We start from the raw sequence: 8,707 nt of genomic DNA, 5'->3' as shown, positions 1-8,707 counted from the left end.
CTCGCATTCTGAGCCTTTGTCAGAAGAAGGTGTAATGGTACTGGTCACAGAGTGCACTGAGCAGCTTATTGCTTTGAGGAAAGGTGTTCCACTTTTCCAAGTGTGCACAACCTTTAGAACAGCCATCACGAATTGCTCTTTTTGCTGTCTACAACCACAAAGTGGTTAAACTGGCTCCTACACCAGCTCTTCCCCTTCCCCAATTGGCGACGCAACGCAAGTTTGCACTCCCCAAAAACAAAATCCTGTTGACGTACATAGCGGGAAGAGCTGAAACTGTATTGCAATTGCTTACAATGTTGCAAGAAGCCATATTAGATACCATTATTGCATATAACTCCTACAGATATGTTGTTGCACCTTGAGTGGCCTTGAACAGCGTTTTCTGGTTTATATATATATATATATATATATATATATATATATATATATATATATATATATATATATATATATATATATATATAAAGAAAGCTTTAGTGAATTCAGTGTTTTTCAAGGTTCAAAAAATGGACGAATGTGTGAAAACATTTTATTCCAACATTCCAGCTGAGATCCGGCCTTCGTCAGGGAATCATGTTCATCCATTATATCCATTATTTCAATCTTTACACACACGCACACACACACACACACATATATATATATATATATATATATATATATATATATATATATATTTATTACCACAACTATATCGAGAGTTTAAAAATATGCAGACACTAGCAATTATGACGCGACCAAATGCATGTTGCTGGCTGTTGCCTGGAGTTTGTGTTTTTTGTGTTCTAAAATATTCTTTAATTAGATTTATTTAATTGACTAACTACTGAAGGAATGAAGATGGATAAAAATTTTCAAAGTGAAAGTTGTAGATCAATTTGCAAAACGTTCGATTAGACAGTTGCAAACTTTATATCTGTTAATTATTGGTGTTTTTCTACTAACTACAAATGACCACAAAATACAAAAAATACCACGTGACAGGCAAACCCCCTGGCGCGCAGTGATTCTGGGGCTGTCTAACGTTCCGCCTGTGAACAATACGCTTCTCTAGCACTGGTTCATGACGCCGATAAGCAGTCACAGTGGTTATCGCTTTTGTGGCCGATAGCAAAATGTGTTTATTGCAAAGCCACCACCATCGTTGCGGCCCTGTCGAGAAAGCACAATCAGGCAAATGCTATTGCTGTTCGTATGTGGAACGTTAGGGAGCACTAGAATCACTGTGCGCACTGGCGCTCGAGCAGGATTCTCACGTGGTACTTTTTGCATTTCGCGGGCATTTGCAGTTAGTAGGAAAACACTAAAGGTTAACGATATAAAGCTCGAAAGTTTATAATCGAACTTTTTGCAAACCAATTTACAACTTTCTTATTGAAAATTTTTATTCATCTTCGTTCCTTCAGAAGTTAGTTAATTAAACAGATCTAATTAAGCAATATTTTAGAAGACAAAAAATAGTCTACTCCAAGCAACGGTAAGCAACATGCATTTGGTCGCATCATAATTGCATGTGTCGGCATATTTTGTCGGCATTTGTCGGCATTTTTATTCTGTAGCTGCAAAACTAAAAGGTGTTCTATGATATATTGATATTCATGATGTAATACAGCAAAAGGCTGTTTACTGGGCTCCCACAAGCTCAAGTGATTTTGCCTGGGGAGGTCACTAGTGCTGTAAATCTGATACTAAAGCGCCGACAGATGAATAACAAACCTGAGATAAAGTGCTATTTTGGTTAGGTGGAGCAAATCGTAAAGGCCAACTGCAGCAATTTTGAGGGGCAAACGGACCTCAATAAAATTCACCGTGTACATTACTTTTTACATTTCTGTCATTTACACCAAATTACAGGCTGGAAAGATATGCAGATTCGTTACAAAGGAATTTTATAGATTGCCCGGGCTCTTCCAATTGGCTTGCCACAATTATTCGCAACATTGTGTGTGTAATGTCATTTGCAGCAAAATGATGGAACCAAGATGCTTCACCAAGTGACTGCATTGTCTGCTCTCTTCAACGCTTTGATTGCATGTGTTATTTGGCCAATGCTTCATTCGTTTGGCGTACAATTTTCAGTTTTTCGGGGGTTTGAGGGCAATGAATTTGGCATGCAAATTTCAGTTCCTTGGGGGCCTGCCTACAATGGATAGCTAATGATGTTGCGTTTTTGCTCATGATTCCCTACATAATTACCTAAACAGTCATCAATGAAAACTCAGAGTTAACGACTACCCTTTGTCTCAATATTATAGTGTTTCAGTTTACAGTGCCGTTTGACTGCATGAAAACTGTGGTAATCATCATACTGGCTGGAGATCGCACATGCTTGAATGTTAGTGTAGTGTGCCAAGTGTGCACGTGACTGTACAGAAGCATCATGGGAATTGTGGCTCGTACTTTGCTTATATTGAATTCCTTTGGACCTGCCATCATGATTTTAAATGTTGCTATTGCCAAACTGTTGCACTATTCCCATAGCAATATTGAGATGTTTTAGCTTGTCTGCAAACTTCTCAGCAATAGCATTTTACCTGATCGCAACCCCATAAACTTTAGCTGCCTGGACAGGTGGCACCATTTGACGGTGGGATGTGCAACCAGGCAATCAAATAACTAAGCAGGTGCGTCTTACTTCATCAAAGAGGAATAGTGATGTCGGTTGGCTTCCATATGCATGCGAGTCAGTTGTGATGTTTCGACAATACCAAGGAGCTTGTGCACGTAGCGTGATCAGTCAGAGACATGGTACAGCTGTTACGAGGGGGTCCCCTTTTCTCTGAGCCCCTTTCACAGCTCTCATATTGTCTGCTGGTGCAACCAGCATGCCTTGCATGATTTCAGTTTTTTTTGCAAACTGCTACGTCACACAAAGATTAGGATTTGGTTTTTGGTAGGATTTCAGTTTTGATGTTGTGCTTGTTTGCTTATTTAAAATTATAGTCTAACTTGTGGAGTATTTCTGCTATCAGGCAGGAGCGTCTCACGCATGTTACTTTGACGTGGTAAAAAAATTGCCGTAGTTGGCCATTAATGCTTGGCTCTCTGTTTAATGTATTTCAAAACCCCCAAACTCAAACTGACTTTTCATATGCTTAGGGCTTTTCATATGCAAGAATGGGTGTTGGAAGGAGGGAGGGGAAGGTAACATTAAGCCACATCAGCACTTGCCCCTATCTGCCTTCCCTGGCTGCAATAAAACGCGTGTGCAACTTCTCCCCAGGACAATATCTTGCCCACACTCATGATTGAAGAAACATAAGTGAGTGATAAAAAAGCTCGAGTTGTATATAATTAAAATGTGTGTACATTTTATATTCAAATTTTGCTCTGTGTTGCTGCAGTGTGGCATCACTGACTTCATTCTAACAAACATGCCCGAGCTATATGTTTTTGTATTCCGGTGTATGTCCCATATCCAGTATTACAATGCAATTAGTGGTGTGTAAAATTTATGTGGTAGCTCAGAATACTGCTTTAGCCCACTTAACTTTATGTGATTTCGTAGAGCTTTGTACCGTATTTACTCGCATTATAGGCACACCCCCAGTTTAGTCATGAAAAATCTGGTTTTCATCTGCACATAGTAAGTGCACCCTGAACTTGGGTGTGATCAGTATATACCGTACTTGTTCAGTTACAATTCAACGCCCTCTTTACCTGGAGTGATAAAAAAAAAAGACCGAGGCAGCGCTCTGTGGGCTCGCCAACTGAGGAAGAAGGGTGGTTGCCTGGGCGTCAAAGTAACCTCAGCACCAGCGCCGGCATGCCTTCAGCCATGCGCGCTACACTTCGAATGTGTGATCACATCCCGATCAAGTGCACTTTGAGTTGCCTGCCGGGAAAGCGTCATCGTTATTGCATTTGTTTCCTTCCTCGCAAATTTAAAAGCTTTTTGGTGTTCAGACGCGAGCTTTCGCCTTTGCTGCAGGAGCTCGCGGACTTGTGTCACCATTGATTTCTCGCCTGCAAACCTAAACATTGCATCACGCGCACTGCTCTTGGATCAGTGCTTGAGGGTGATTTTTTTGACGCCTGATCTTCATGTTGTCTCGTCCAAACTTTCAACGACAACATGCTGAACCTTAGACAAAACCTAATCAGCATTTGTTGCTTTTTGGTAGCGGTCGCGGGCGATCAAAATTGCGGTTTTCTAAAAAATGAACACAATTCTGTGGCAGTGGCAGATCCAGAGGAGGGGGCGGTAGAGGCGATAGAGGCCCTCCCAAAGCCTATGTCAGCATGCCCCTCTCGTCACTGCTTGTTGTCCACTTCCTATCACCAGTTGGAATTATTGGAGAGGGACCACTGTGAGCTCACATTAACAGTACTTATGCTATAACAGCGTTTTTGTGCTACTAATGACAAAGGTCGGGACCTGCCCCCCCCCTCTTCAGTGTTACTTCAAGCGATTGCCCCCTCCCCGCCGATGTGAGTCACTGGTACTGTCTCTGCTTTGCAGTGGCTCTACTTGAAGGAAAGAGGGCATCGGTGGCGCTTGTAACACTCCAATGGTGGTTCGAGGTTCGATTGCAATGTCTTTGGATTATGGGGTGCAAGGCTGTGAGATGAACATTTGCTATCATTTAGCTTACAAAATTTTGATTGTGATAGATGTCAGACTCTGCCCAGGTGGCGCTGCGAGAAACGCTGCCACCAGCGCCCTAATCACCATATGGCCATAATATCACCGCATGGCCATAACTGGGTTGTGCAAAGAAAGCCGTCTGCAAGTGAACGTGCATAGACACATCTCCATCGTTGGTGTTGAGGCATTGCTTCCGGATAATCAAGGACATAGCTAGCTTTTTTCATCATTCGAGCCGCTCTTTAGACAAATAGAAAGCTCATCAAAGCAAACTGCGGGCACAATGCAAAAGATGTTTCAGTTATTTCATCGTTCTGCAACTCGCAATTTAAGTGCAAGCGAGCACCTTATGATGCCGAGTTCGAGGCAAGCACTTCATCGTGCGTTCTGTCACACCTAAATGTGTTAAATTTGGGCGTACACATGAGACCAAATCAATGAAGTGCATACACAATCAGTGGTGTGAAGCTCGCTTTGTCCGGCCTGAATGGCTCCCGCAATTTTTATGTTTGCAGTTGCATTCTCCATCCATCGCTTATGTCCTGTGCATTGAACTATTTTATCACGCATCCTACATTGTTCTGTTATTGGTTGTCTTCCGTATTTATATACTGCAGATGGGAATACATGCGTGTCCACTTTTTCGGTGTACAACAAAAGGCAAAATTGAGGCCTCCGAGATAGCGCCGGCAATCACGTAGACTAACTGCAAGAAAAACCTCATTATGGCCACGATCGTCATTTCGCAATTTACCTGTAAAACATACGTGTTCGCATTCGCTAATGAAAGCCGGAACTTGGAACCTTCGAAGCCTACATGCGTGATGCTGTGTGGTAGCAAGCTGTGTGGTGGTCGTGACTTTTGCGATGTTTATCGCGCACATCACCAGTTTACTGTTGTATAGCTGGCACCGCGCTCAGAGACCCTGATGAGCTTCATAATCAAAGTCACCATGGTTCTACATCACGGCTACTCAAAACAAGAAAAGACCTACATTATAAAGCTTTCTCATGCAATCAGTTGTGGAGTACACGAGTAATTCACTTACCCAACATGTTCGCAACGGCCCATATCTGGCACTGTCGCCATTCTTCTTTGCAACAGCTATGGAAGTCGGTAAAACTGAAGTCTTTAAGCTTGTGGCAATTTACAATGCAGCAATAGTGTCGATTGAGGCCTTTCTTCATAGAGCGCGGAGCTGTTGCATCTGCTCTTCTTTTCGCTGTTGTTCTGGCGAGTGAACCAGCAAGCATGTCATGGCAGTCCAGTGCACGTCCGGCTAGTGGAGAGAAATTTGTAGCTCTTTTTCGGAGTGTTCAAAGGGCTAACACACCTAATATTTAGCTCAATAATTGTTTCACTCATGCTAGTTGCACCTGATCGCACAGCAAACAGTGCAAAGGAGTCTGGCTTTGCACTACCCAAACTGCGCCGACAAGTGATGCTACATGTCTGCGAAACTCCACAGTCGGATGTCTTTAGTGTGCATAATATAGGTGGACTAAAATGTAATTGGCAAATTTTTGCGATGGTGCTTTCTTTTCGTAGTCTATTTTAAATGTTTTAAAAATTTGAATGTTTGCAAGCTCACTGCATCGCATGCCTCAATTCTTGGACACGTGAGACTTCATGTTCAACACATTTTGCGCTAGTGGGCTTCATCGATTTACCAAGTCCCGGATCACTCGCAGACGGCCTGCGGACGCCTCGGCTCACAGGTGGCTACGTCACATGCACGTAATCTAAAGGTCCCGAGCCAGCTTGAGCGGCCTCGGGCCATCTGCACGCTTGATGCTGACTGAATCCGCTGTGGCGTCTGCTATGCCAGGCTATGCCGTCTGCTCCCTCCATAGCTGAAACACAGGCCACACTGCTGACCCATTTGTAACCTAAACAGTAGTTAGGTAGTGAATTATACCTATTTCTGTTGTGATGCAACTTACTGTAAGTGAACTACTCGAGCGCGTGCGCATCGTACATCGGCGCGGCCGTTCCACCGCTGTTTCTCCTAGCAAGTATAATGCGTGTTTGCCCGAACTTCGGGAATACACACATGCTCGACGTGGCTAGAACACCGATGACAAGGACTGGGTGCGCTAACAATGAAAAACCCAGAAACATGCGAGAAGAGGACAGAAAAGCAAAGAGAGAGTAAGAGCGCATCGAAAATTTCCTGTGCCTAACTTAAGATGGCCGCACAGCATGCGCACCGCGCTGTTGTCTGCCAGCTGCCCGAAAGAAATTGCTCGGACGGTCCCGAGCCGCCCGCAAGCCGCCAGGCACTTGAAAAACGAACATGCGTCCGAGCGATCCCGGAACAGTGGGCGGAGCTTCCAGTTGGTCCCTGAGAAAAACAAATGCGGCGCCGTCCGGGACGTGTAAATCGATGAAGCTCACTTTAGCCTGTAAAGAAGGTTATTTGGACTTGTTGTGACACCGGTGATTTACGTTATCAACAATTTATGCTGTAGTCATAAATGAAATTTTCCAAAATTATACCTCACGCAATAGGCGTACCCTGACCTTTGTCCCAAGTTTTCTGAAAAAAAAAAAGTTGCCCTAATATGTGAGTAAATATGGTACCTCTGCAAGCTCTACATCACTGCAACTATATCTCAAAGCACTTTGCATTCGACAAAGTTTCAGTTTTTCGTACTGAACTCATTTTTCGCTGTTCACATAGAAGCCACGAGAAAGCTGAATCATTTGAATAAACTGTAAAGTCTCTAAGCAAATTGTATTAAAGGCGAACAATTTTGATTTGTTTTTATTGAAATATCAGGCAATAAATTACAGAATACTACAATAGTTGAATGGGTATAGTGCACATATTACATTCATGGAAGTGATTATCGCAGTTGAACTTTGATAAAATGAATTTTAATTTAACAGTTTGCAATGTAGGGAACTTTTTTTTCTTTACATTTTTTGCTTCCATTGACATGTATTTTTTCTCTGATTAAGTGAGCAGTTTTGCATAGAAGTTTTGGGAAATAAGCAGAAAGCAATGTTAAAAGTTTAGTTCAGAGGTTTTGCATTATAAAACAACTTAAGTATAAGTTCTTAGTTACTTCAACTTTCCTTTATGAAAATTAAATTGACATGGCCAGATGCTGAAGCTGTGTCAAGTGTAGCAGCGCTAGGTATGAATAAAGCATACTAATTCAATTGTGCTACTATTTTGTGGCATTTTCACTTCGAGCACGTCGTCGCATCACGCCCATGTCTGAAATGTGGCACGGTTGCTTGACTGTATTTTGTAGCAACGTTGCTAAGTTCGCATCTGTATTCAGTAGTATCACTCATTTCTTAAGCATCGTGTTAAGCTGCTTATATCTTTACTTGTATTTATTATGCGTGTCAGTCATTTGTCTTTAAAATCACTCGTAATATCTTTTCACATGCAGCTACACAAAATATAAGAGAGTGGGAATGTCTTCAGTGTGTATGACACTATTTGTTCAACTCAGAATCTGAAATCCTGAAGCTATGAGGCTCACCCTGCAATGATGTTCTTGCTGCATGTACAGGCTTGTTCATTGTTAAAGGGAACACCTGAGTGCACTGCATGTTTAGATTTCCCTATTTTACGGAAGCATAATACTTTGGACATGCATAGGACTACTAATGGTTAAAAGTTTCGACTCCTCTTTACAGGCTAGTTATGTGCATGCAGATTGTTTTCATAACCACTTGCTGTTAGAGGGCAGCAATGTTAATGGTGTGCATTCGAGTGTTTCCTTTAACAGTGAATGGTACTGTACATCACTGTTAAAATTAGGTTGGACTGTATATACAATAAATGAGTGGTTCTTATTGTGAGAACATTAACTGCTTTTCATGTGATTATTTGAAGACCCGCCGCGGTGGTCTAGTAGCTAAGGTACTCGAGTGGCTGCTGCGACGGCAGCCACTTGAGTATCCATCCCGGCTGCAACGGCAGCATTTTCGATGGAGGCGGAAATGTTGTGGGCCCGTGTGCTCAGATTTGGGTGCATGTTAAAGAACCCCAGGTGGTCGAAATTTCCGGAGGCCTCCACTACGGCGTCTCTCATAATCATATGGTGGTTTTGGGACGTTAAACCCCACATATCAATCAATCAATGTGATTATTT

This window comes from Rhipicephalus microplus, chromosome 4, assembly GCF_043290135.1.
Source record: "Rhipicephalus microplus isolate Deutch F79 chromosome 4, USDA_Rmic, whole genome shotgun sequence".
Taxonomy (NCBI): domain Eukaryota; kingdom Metazoa; phylum Arthropoda; class Arachnida; order Ixodida; family Ixodidae; genus Rhipicephalus; species Rhipicephalus microplus.
The sequence above is the reverse complement of the archived record's forward strand: the minus strand, read 5'-3'. Positions refer to the sequence as shown.